At 38.8% G+C, this 12,159-nt stretch overlaps 1 pseudogene; it reads right to left on the bottom strand.

Annotated features, from left to right (window-relative positions):
* Positions 1-9,842: 9,842 nt before the first annotated feature.
* LOC110222923 (small ribosomal subunit protein uS15 pseudogene) lies at positions 9,843-10,350 on the bottom strand (annotated as a pseudogene).
* Positions 10,351-12,159: the final 1,809 nt, after the last annotated feature.

Raw genomic sequence — 12,159 nt, 5'->3', positions numbered from 1 at the left:
AGAGAAATCCAAGAGCACAGTGAGAAAAGGAGAGATATAGACAGAGACAGAGAGACAGACATATGAGAGGCAGTACACATAATGGTATAATAAATGGAGATTGGGGCCTGATAGAAAGACCTAGGTTCAAGTTCAGCCTTTGATATCTATTGGTTCAATGATCCTGAGTAAATAAATCATTTATCCTCAGTGTCTTTGGCAATTCTATAAGATGACGGAGTGTAAGACAGGAATAAATCATTATTGGTAAAAAGGAGTTAACTTATGCAATAGTTTCTTATATGGATCAAATCACAGATCCAGTCTAAAAATAAATATATGTTCTAACCCTAAGAACCACAATTCTTTCTTTGATACTTTACAGAAGTGAGAATGGCAATACAGGAGCTAAAATGTTGTTGTGGATGGAGTTCCAGATCTGGAGTTAGAGGACTGAAATCTGAACTCTGTCACTTACTCCTTGTTTGATCCTGGACCTCAGTTTCCCAATCTAACAAATTAGAGGGTTGAACTAGTTGACTTATAAATTCCTATCCAGCTCTAAATTTATGCCTTCATTCTAGATCATTTGCCAGTAGCAAGTTAATTGGATTTGGAAAAAGAGGATCTGACCTGTATATTTAGTAGCTATGTCACAAGGGTCAAGTCATTTAGCCTTCATTTTTTTCACCTATAAAATGCATATGATAAAACTTTCACTATATCTCACTCTTGTGAAAGAAGTACTTTGTAAACCCTATAACATCTTGTAAATATGAGCTTCTACTGTCTTTTTTTTTTCCCATCATCTACTCCCATAATCTGGCATGCCCACTAGTTTCTCTTTGTCACCACTTCCATTCAAAGAACAGTGTTTTCTAAATTCCAGTTTAGCCTAAGCTTCCTGGAAATAACATATCACTCTACTTTTAGACATTTTAAAAAATTGATGAACAAGCACTATAGTAAAAATAGGAGAGCTGGTCCAATAATAATCACAGGGAAAAGCTATAGTTACATAGGTCTTTTCAGTAAAATGAAATGCACACTCAAAGGGAACTAGACCTAGTTCTTTCTTAGTTCTCTATATTTTGTCTGACAGGACTTTCTGTCTTGGATTTGTTGCCCTGCTGCAAGGGCCATATATTTATGCAGTCCTTCATTTCCAGTCATGCAATCAGCTTGGCATAGCTAATGTCTCAGCCTGTCTGGAATCCACTTTCCACTTTAGCTCTAGGTCCAAAATACATGGGCTTTACAGAACTGACCTTCTTAAATGAACTTGTTTCTATTTTTTTCAATCTTGCTTGAAAAAGACTGCTGACTGACTACGGGTTACCTAGATGAGGAAAACACCTTTGTATTCCACAGGGTGGATACCTCCAATATGGCATAGTCTTTTTTTTTGGGGGGGGGGAAGGACGCTAGGGAAGGAAGGAATCTTGTAGCTCTGGCACTCTCTGAAAGCTCTCTCTTGCACTTTATCTGTCCTTTCTATACTGGTTGGCTTAATTGGATTCCTCTAGATGCAAGCATCTATTAATAACATTGTATGTATATATGCATATATAATCACATAATAATAGCATAGCTATTATTTTACTGCTCAAAAATTTCCCAAGGCTCTCCATTACCTATAAACAATGGTTAGATATCTAGCATTTAGTGTCTTCAATGTTCTGGCTCCAAACTTTTCTAGTCTTAGCACAGACTGATCTACACCCAACCTATGCTCCAGACAAGCTGCACTACTAACCTTTGAATGAACACACTATGCAATTCTCTTTCTGCATCTCTGCTTGTTTAAAACCTACCCCGTCATCAAAGCTCAGTTTAAATTAATCCTAACCTGTAGAATATCCTTTTGTTCTTTAATTGGATATAGAATCTCAGGATATAGAACTAAAAATACCTTATAAATCATCTTATCAGACCCATTAATTTTACAGATAGGGAAACCAAAGTCTAGAAGGATAAAGCGACTTTATACCATCAAGTCCATGGGGGACACCACTGAATCACTGTCAAAGAATTGAAGGTCATTAACAGTAAGTTGCAAGTTGGTGAAGTTCTAAACTAGTCAAATCATTCTGGAGAACAATTTGGAACTACACCCAAAGTGCTATAAAACTGTGCACATCCATTGACCCAACAATACCACTACTAGGTCTGTGTACCAAAGAGAAAGGGTAAAGGACCTATTTGAACAAAAATATCTACATCAACTTTTTTAATAGTGACAAAGAATTGAAAATTGAGTGGACGTCCATTAATTGGGAATGGTTGGACAAGTTGTAGTCTATGATTTTGATAAATAAATATTGTGCATAAGAAATGATGAGCAGGATGCTTTCCAAAAAAAACCTGGGAAGACTTACATGAACTGATAGAAAGTGAAGTGAAGAGCCAGGAGAACATTGTACATAGTAACAGCAAGATTGTAAGGATGACCAACTGTAAAAGATTTAGCTATTCTGGTCAAGAAAATGATTCAAGATAATTCCAAAGGAAATCGTTATTCACCTCCAGAGAGAGAACTGAAGAACTCTGAGTGCAGATTGAAGCATACTTTTTTTTACTTTGTTTTTCTTGGGTTCAGGTGTATATATATTTTCTTTTGTATCAGGACTAATATGGAAATATGTTTTACATGACTTCACATGTATAATTGATACCATATTGCTTGCCTTCTAAGGGGTAGAGGAGAGGCAGGAGAGAGGGTGAAAATTTAGAACTCATTTTTTAAATGTTAATTTTTTACATATAATTGGGAAATATTTAATGAAATAAAATATTTTTTAAAAAAATTTAAAAGACAATATATTGCAAATACATTCAGCTTAGTTGTACATAAAGTTTGAAAGTACAAAAGTAAGTTGGAATCCCAACAGAATTCCTAGGTCATGTAGCTGAGAACACAAAATATGAATCAAGTCAGCAAAAATGCTTGATGTCCAGGACAATACAGAATTCTATTGGAATCTAGGTAAGAGACAAACAGTTTTCACTGAGACCTGTGCTGGCATAATCACAGGGCACATATAATTAATGTTCAATTAAAGTCCTTATATTTTCTAAAACATTATTAGAATTTTATTCTCACAACACCCCATCAAATGATCTAGAGAGACATTGATTTATTTATTTCACATATGATGAAAATGAGATTGACTTCTTTTTTTGTCTCCCAGCTAACAAGTAGTAAAATTGAGATTAGAATAGAATAAATAAGAATTTCGGTTGATTTTGACACCACAGAAGCAAAAAGAGTTTGTTTTCTTCATTTGGAAGAAAAAAGGAAAGGTTGATTTTTGGGGGTGTTTTGGGTGAGAGAGGAAACTAAAATATAAATGACACTTTTTTTTTAGTTAGTTACTGCCTTGTAATCCCAAATCCTGTTCTTTGTCAATACCATGACCTCCAATTCCTTAACCCCTCAGTTCTTTCCCAGGTCATCAACACCTGCAACAGCTACACTCACTTCCCTTCCCCATCAGGAGCCCTTGGTGAACTAATCAATTCTACACTATTACCTCTTGTGTCCCAGTCTTCCTTTTTGTATTGCTGATGTTGCCATGTCAAGTCTTAGTATCAGATTGCTCCATCCTGTTGCCTTCATTCCCACAAGGTTCTCCTGAATGAAGCTGGAGGAAATCATGAAATTGTACTGACTAGTTCCATCACAAATTTAGTTTACATAACTTCCACTGGGCCCTCACTACTACGAGGCAATCCTATTTTACTTCTCTAATTAACTTACTATCTCAACACAGTGGTTCTTCCAACCCTTCTCATCCCTCCTCGTGACTCCCCTTCCCTCACCATCTCAGCTAAAAACATTGCTTCGTGTTTAACTGAAAATATTGAAGCCATTTGCCAAAAGTTTCCTCTTCCTCAGCTCATATTATCCAGAAGCCTTGTGCCACTATCTCATCCTTCACCCCTGTCTCACGTAATGAGTATTTTTCTTGGCAAGACAAAGCTCTTGGCATGCACAAAGTGATCCTGTTTCATCTTCTGTAGAAGATCACCTTCCCACATCCCATATCATCACTACTCTCTCACTTATTTTCATTCTCTCCCTCTCTGCTGATTGCTTCCTTACTGCTTACAAACATAGCCATATTAGCTCCATCCTCAAAAAATCCTCATAATCTATCCCTACTAGCTATCAGTCCATATCTCTTTTTGTTTTTGTGGCTAAATTCCCCAAGAAGACTATCTACAATAGCTATCTCCACTTTTTTCCTTCTCATTCACTTCCTAATTCTCTATAATCTGGTTTACAAACTCACCCTTCAAAACTATTCTCTCCAAAGTTCCTCTTAATTGCCAAATCTACTAGTTTTGTCTCAATCTCATCTTTCTTGATCCATCTGCAGCCTCTTACACTGTCAACTACCCTTTTCTCCTTAATATGTTCTTCTTTCTAGGATTTTGGGACACCGCTTTGGTTCTCCTCTTACCCATTTGACCACTCCTTCTCAGCTGCCTTTGTCGGATCCTCATCTAGGACATACTTGCTAACTGTGCTCTTTATTACAGAATTCTTTCTTGTACCTTCTTCTCTTCTCCCTCTATACTACTTCCTTTAGTGATCTCATCAATTCCCATAGATTCAATTGTTATCTTCATGGTAAAGCTTCTCAATTCTACTTATCCATCCTTTACCTCTCTGCTAGCTAGTCGTTTCCAAGTTAGATTCAAGATTGGACATCTCAAACTTGATGTCTTATAGACATCTTAAACTCAACATGTCCAAAACTGAACTGATAATTTTCCCCCTAAAATTCTCACCTCTTCCTAATTTCTCTGTTTCTATCCTCCTAATCACCCATGCTCAAAGCTTAGGTGTCATCATCATCATCATCATCATCATCCTCTCTATCTTTTCCTCTCTCTCTCCCTCCTTCCCTCCCTACTTACCTCCTTTTCTCTCTCCCTCCCTTTGTAACCAATGTGTTGCTAAGGCTTATCAATTTTACCTCTGGAAAATCTTTCACATATACTCCCACTCTTCTCCTCTAACAATACCATCACCCTAGGCCCTACCTTAATCACCTCTTGCCAGGACTATTGAGAGCCTACTGATTGGTCTCTCTGCCTCAGATCTCTCCACACTCCAGTCCATCTTACCCTCAGCTGTCAAAGTGGTCTTAAAATGAAGGTCTGATCATCTCTCCCCTCTACTCAATAAACTCTAGAGGCTCCCTATCACCTTTAGGATCAAACATAAAATCCTCTGTTTAGAATTCAAAGCCCTTCATAATCTACCCACCACACCTGCTTTTACAATCTTGTCATACCTTGCACCTTCCACCCCATTACATAATCTTGAATAATTTTTACCTACTGTCTTCCATGAGTTCCTTCAAGTCCCAGCTAAAATATTACCTTCTACAGGAAAAGTTTCCTAGTGCCTTCCTCTGTGGATTATTTCTAATTTATCTTATATATAGCTTGTTTGTATGCAGTTGTTTGCATGCTGACTCCCTCTTAGTCTGTGAGTTCCTTGAGATCAGATACTGTCATTTGCCTTTTCTTTGTTTTTTCATATCTTCAGTGCTTAGCACAGTGCGTGATATATAGGACACACTAAATATATGTACTTACGCTGCCTCAGTTCCTGGTATATATTAATGAATGCTTGGCTGACATTTCATATAATTAACTTAAAAGTCTAGCTTATTCTGTTGTTAATTCCAAACATGCCAATTGATTTAGTTTTATGTTTTCTAATTTTTGTAACTTTGATTGATATTAGAGTTATTGAACCTTAAAGAATAAAGTATGTCAGTATTATTGAAACAAGCAAAAATTGAGATCAGAAGCCATTAGCATAATAGCAAAACAAAGTGTATTAGTTTTCATAGGCAGTATATTTTGCTGTGTGTCAAAATAGGGGAATCCTAATTTTCAGAAAAGGATCAAAGAAGCTGTAAACAGGGAGGGAAAAAAACCCCAAGATTTGTTCATCCAACTGCTGAAACATGGACCTTTTTCTAAGAGGTTCTATCGCATTTTTTGAGTCTATCATTAAGAGCAGCTTCCCAGATTTCTGCTTCCTTATCTCTTCTCATTTTTCCTTGCTTAATCCTCACAAACTATTAAAAACTGAGGTTTGTACTACAATGAGATAAATTCCTTTACTTTTTTCTTTTCCCACACTAACTTCTGTCTTTGTTTGTTTGAGTTTAGCTAAGCATAGTACCATTTATTTTTCATTTGCTACAGAATACAAAAGAATCTGAAACAGGTTAAAGGAAGCCTCAGGGACTGTTTGATGTGATGCAAATGTCTTGTGACCATGTGTAAGAAAGAGGTATTTGGTAGAAGCCCAAACTTCATGTCCAGACTAAACACCTAAATTTTTTTTTGAATTGCACAATACTTGAGATTATCTTTCCAGCATCAGATCCCAAGTGTGATGTTTGCCTTGCATTCCAGTGGAAGGGAAGAGGAGGAAGCATTAGTTGACATCTTTAGTCCCTTCTAACTATAAGTCTATGATTTTATGATTCAGTGATAAGCAGTACTCTAAGTACTCTTAGAAGCCTTTTCACATTTTGATCCATCAGACCTGTAGCCATTAACATGGTACTTCAGGGGAACCTGTGGAGCATAGAAGTGAGGGAGGCAGTTCAAGAATATCTTCAGCCATCTTACCACCATTCCAGAAAACAAAAGCAGAATTTAATTGGAATATTGCATAAGGGGGATAATAATAATAACTAACATTTATATAGTAAATACTATATGCCAAGGACTGCGCTAAGCACCTTAGAATTATTACCTCATTCGATTTTCACGAAAACCCTGGGAGGTAAATGGTACTATAATCCCTATTTTACAAATGAGGAAACTGAGGCAAGCAGATGTTAAGTAACTTGCCCGTCACAAGCCACCTTATGTCTGAGGCTAGTTTTGAACTCAGGTCTTCCTGACTCCAGGCCCAGCTCTCTATTCACTCTTCTCATTAAGGCTCATTAGATGTCAGACTGCCCACCACTACCCTGTTGATTTCAGTAAGAAGGGATTCATTAGTGAAGAAAAGAAGTATCCCACGTAAGTCTTTGAGAAGGGCTTTCTTATTGCTAATACTCTGTGTGACACACTTGGGAAGATAACTGGAGACAGAGGGACAAGGAGGAAGAGTTAACATGTATTTGTCACTCTCCTTCTCATGGGTAACTCTTGTATCCAACTCTGGGATACACCTATAACTAGAAATGTTTGCATCTGGGCAAGTACCACAGACTGTGCCTGGAGGATAGGCAAGATGGAGATCCTAGGATATGATCAATCCATTTCCCAGGATGCACAGAGAAAAAGACCATCTAGCTACTTCCCATTTTGGCCAACTATTCATGATAACGAGGTGCCAAGATCAATTATTGATTGACAATTGGCATTTAAGAAACATGGAAATAAGAATAAGGCAAGAGAAATACCTAATAGCAAACAAAGTATGCCTTTAGGGAGGCGACAGAAAGGGGTCAAGAAATCAATGCCACCCCCCAACCTTTAATATTAGAGTTGGAAGGAACTAAGGGTCATCTAGTTCAGTGACTTTAGAGAGAAAGGAAATGACTTGCCCAAGATTGCGGAGCAAAGTTCATTCAGCTCTTACTGAAACTGAGGCCTGATTGAGGTAGACATGAATTGATAGCACATTTCAGTCTCACCAATTGTCAGAGCAAGAAGGGGACATTTGAGATCTCCTTGTCCAAGCCCATCATTTGAGAAAGGGAGAAGTGAATCCTCAGTGAATCTATGCAGGGACTAGAACTCTGATCTCTGATTCTTAGTTTAGCCTTCTTTTGGACAGGCTTTTGAAAGACGGCTTCCCTTTGAGACACTTCCCCTCCCAGAAAAGGGACTTTGCTCTCATGTCACAACTCAACAAGAGTGAATTGATTCTTTCAAGTGTACCCTGGCTCCACTATTACCCTTTGCCCACCACCTTTTTTTCAACAAAAAATGTTGAGAATCCAAGGAAGACAAAATTTTGAGTAAAATAAAATGTCCCTGGAAAAAAAAAAGAAAAAGAAAAGGTCCCTGGAATGAGGCAGACAAAGGTATTTCTAAGAAGATATGGCCCTGGAGCACCTAGGTGGTGCAGTGGATAGAGCACCGGCCCTGAAGTCAGGAGGACGTGGGTTCAAATCCGGCCTCAGACCAAACATTTGACACTTACTAGCTGTGTGACCCTGGGCAAGTCACTTAACCCCAACTGCCATAAAAAAAATTAAAAATTAAAAATTAGAAGATATGGCCCTCTGGCATGCACTGAGGCATCTTGTCCCTCCGCTTTCTCTGCCTCATCCTACCTGAAAGGTATACCCCTGTCTGTGCATTTTTTAAGAACGGGAGGAGACTACACAGCCACCGTTCCAGGGAAGAATTCACCATGATATAGTTTCTGAAGGCAGTTATATGGCTCATTGGATAGAGTACTGGCCTTTGAATCATGAAGACAAATCTTCCTGATTTCAAATCTGGCCTCAGACACTACATGACTAGCTGTATGACCCTGGGCAAGTCACTTAGCCCTGTTTACCTCAGTTCCCCATCTGTAAAATGAGCTGAATAAGGAAATGGCAAAGCACGCCAGTACCTTTGCCAAGAAAACCTCAAAACGGGGTCACAAAACATCAGATATGACTGAACAACTCAACAGCAACAGTATCTGAAGGATCACCAAATTGTCACTCAAGAAACCAACTCAATGGACAAGGGCCAGAATAGGCTGGGGCTTGACTTCTCTTCCTTCACACCCCTAAGCTAGGCCATAGGTTGGGTCTCACCAGAGTTGAACTTCATTCTCTTTTCCCTACTCTACTAACCATTCTGGAACTAGGCCCATAATGGAGCCACTGCTCCAGGAGGAATTCACTCCTGCTTCTGCTTTCACCATCTTGTCAGGAACTCCTCCCTTGTAATACCTCTTCTCTCTTTTCCATTAGGCTTTGCCTCAGCTTTCTTTCTTAGGCAAGACTACAAATTCTGCCAGTTACCCTTCACATGTTCTTCCTTAGGGCAAATATCTACCTTGGGAAAAACTCTCACCCTAGATATAAACCCAAATTATCCCCACCCTAACTCCACTTTTGGGCAGCTAGGTGGCAGGGTGGATGGAGTGCTGAGCCTGAAGTCAGGAAGACTCATCTTTGTGAGTTCAAATCCAGCCTCAGACACTAACTAGCTCTGTGATCCTAGGTAAATCACTTCACCCTGTTTGCCTAAGTTCTTTATCAGTAAAACCAGCTGGAGAAGGAAATGGCAAAATACTCCAGTATCTTTTGCTGAGAAAACCCCAAATGAGGTCACAAAGAGTCAGACACACCTGAAAATGACAACAGCAACAAAAGTTTTACCTTTAGTCTATGATAGTGTGGCAATTTAAATGCAGACTAGGCTGAATATCTGTGACAATGAAGTGAGTCCATTATTCTTCTTAGGATTAATTTGGGAGCTCTAAACATTACAGCAGTTGTACTGATTGCCCAATATCAATATTTCTGTGCTTTAATGAAAGTCTTCCATTTTATGTCATTCTATATTTGTAAGCAGAAATATACAGGAACTGTATTGTATGGATAGAACAGGCTAGATTGTTTACATACAACCCAGGTAGCTATCTATGAATGCTTTATGCCAAAGGCTTTTTTTCCCCTCAATTTAAAATAAATTTCTTGATTCAAAACTTTTAAGTTTTCTCCGAATATTTTCCTTTTTAGATAATTATAATTATAGAAGTTGACATCATATAGAAAATTCTAAGTTAAACCTGCATGAAATACAAAAAAGGTAACATCCCTAATGGGGAATATTTTAGCATATGTTATTGGGTTTTTTGGGGGTTTTTTTTTCAGTTAGATGTGACTTTATTATTTTAGTACAGAAATCAAAATTTATGCAACCAGAGCAGAGGCTGTAGATGATTCATATTTCCAATTGGGTGGGAGCACTCTCTTGGTCTTGTAGTACCGAGCCAGCCGGTGAATTCGCCTCTCATTCAGAATCAGACGGAATTTAGAATCCTTGTCCTTTCTGTTTCTCTCAAGATGCTTTCCAACAGCAACAGCTTTTTTGATCAAGTGATAAAGATCTTCAGGAAGATCAGGGGCAAGTCCCTTGGACTTTAGAATCCTCAAAATTTTGTTGCCAGTTAACAAAGCGTACTTGTGCCACGCTGTGAGAATCCCTCAGGATCACACTGATCTGGGAGGGCGTCAGGCCCTTCTTGGCCGACTTGTAGATATGCTCCTTCACGTCGTCCGAGGTGAGCTTCAGACATGTGGGCATGCTGCGGCAATATGGCAGAGCCGACTGGGACAGGCCTTTCCCGGGAGCGTGCATGCGACCCATGATGGTGACGATCAGGCAGCAAAATAGTAACATACGTTATGAAGGACCCTTGTTCCACCTCCATTCATCACACCATCCCTTCTCCTTGTTAGATGATAGACTTTAAGTCTAAGTGCCCCTTGCAACCTACCCTGACAAGACTTGGGCCTGTTTAAGACAAGACACCAAGAGAGGCAGGATGAACCTACTAGGTACTTATTAGCTATTGGTGAATTGTACATGAAGGAATGAAAGAAGGAATGAATGAATTAAGTTCTACTTACAGTGTTGTGCTAAGCAATGGAAATACAAACAGAAAAGCAAGACGGTCCCTGCACTCAAGGAGCTCATATTCTAATAAAGGGAAACAACACATATAGACAGTTCATAAAATGAAGCACAGTGATAAAGTTGTGCAGATTCAGAATTAGAAGAATTGTGGTGAGAGGAGCTCAGGAGAAGAAGAAGGAACTAAAGCCATTTTTAACAAGGAACAGTTGTTTCATTAAAAAAAAAATCTACAAATGTCATTCATAATTTAGCTAATTGTGAAGGCTACTTTCAAGCCTTTTATTCCACCATGTGAATGCATGCAGTCTATTGATACAAGCTTTTCCCTTTATGCAGGTTTCTAACTGAGATGGAAACAAGACTTGTTTCATGTAAAATAAAAGAATTCCTAAAGAGAATCTCAAAATTCATAAATAGGCTTGTGACCTTCTGCACTGTTGGTGGTATTACAGAGACCCGGGAAATTCCTAAGCACCAAAACCCAGAGTAGCATGCAGCAAACGAGCTGGAGGCCAAAGGGAAAAAGTTTGAAGTAAAGGTCAAGGCTAAGGGAACCAATGACAATTGTGGATGGAGGAGGAGGGGGAGCATAGAGAGAGAGTGATGGTGTTCACACATTGTTACATCTATTTGACCCTACTCTGCAATGTCAGGAATGTTAAAGAGTTGGAATCCAGTTTTATATTTTAGGCCATATCAGTGTTTTAAAATCCAGTTAGACTGGGTTTGGATAAAGGATAATTCTTTCACTGTTCAGAAGCAGAGCACAACAGCATCTGAAACCAGTTGGATGTCTGTTGACTTAGCTGTGTGGGGATGTCTGTTGTTAAAACATCCTTTAAGAAACAACAGTGGTACTTCTTGTTACCATTTTCTTTTCATTTCTTTTATTTTCTTTCCTCCTCTTTTTCTCTATGTAACACACTGCTAATTCTGCTGTTGTTCCCAACCCCTTTATGCTTGGCATAACTATGTGTTTTAAATATATTCCAATGATTATGGGTGTCCCATGGAGCTGCACACTTTACAATGGTGTCCGTTAGTGTTTTTATTGCTTAAGTTACCATGCCTTGGTAATGTGTAATGTGTGTTATTAAGTGCCAGCTCTTTCCAGCACTGTGAGGCTATATAATTACCAAAGGAGGCAATCTCCTGATGTTTGCAAATTTACACAGAAACCCAAACTGGGGCACCGGCTGCTAGATAGCAATAACAGAATATGTTCTGGTAGATCCTGCTGAAAAATGGTAATTTCAGTTCTGTGTTTTTAATTTCTAGGGAACTGTTTGTCTAAAGACCCCTGGGCAGCCAAAGAGCTGTACTCATCGGAAATAGAACCCCTAGCAACGCTGACAAATGAAGTGAAACCCACATCCAAGTCTCACCCATAATAATCTTCCCTCTACAAGCGAGACTCTTGGGTCAAAGGGGCAGTGCGACCCATTTCACTTCTGCTTTTCTCTAAATGAGGAAACCCATAAGCCAAAAGGAAAAGAAAAAATGCCAATGCATATGCTCCAGCACTTAATTACAGGGGAG

The sequence above is a fragment of the Phascolarctos cinereus genome, unplaced genomic scaffold (genome assembly GCF_003287225.1).
Source record: "Phascolarctos cinereus isolate Bilbo 61053 unplaced genomic scaffold, phaCin_HiC Scaffold_5;HRSCAF=322, whole genome shotgun sequence".
In the NCBI taxonomy this organism is placed as follows: domain Eukaryota; kingdom Metazoa; phylum Chordata; class Mammalia; order Diprotodontia; family Phascolarctidae; genus Phascolarctos; species Phascolarctos cinereus.
This window is presented reverse-complemented; position numbering and strand designations above follow the sequence as displayed.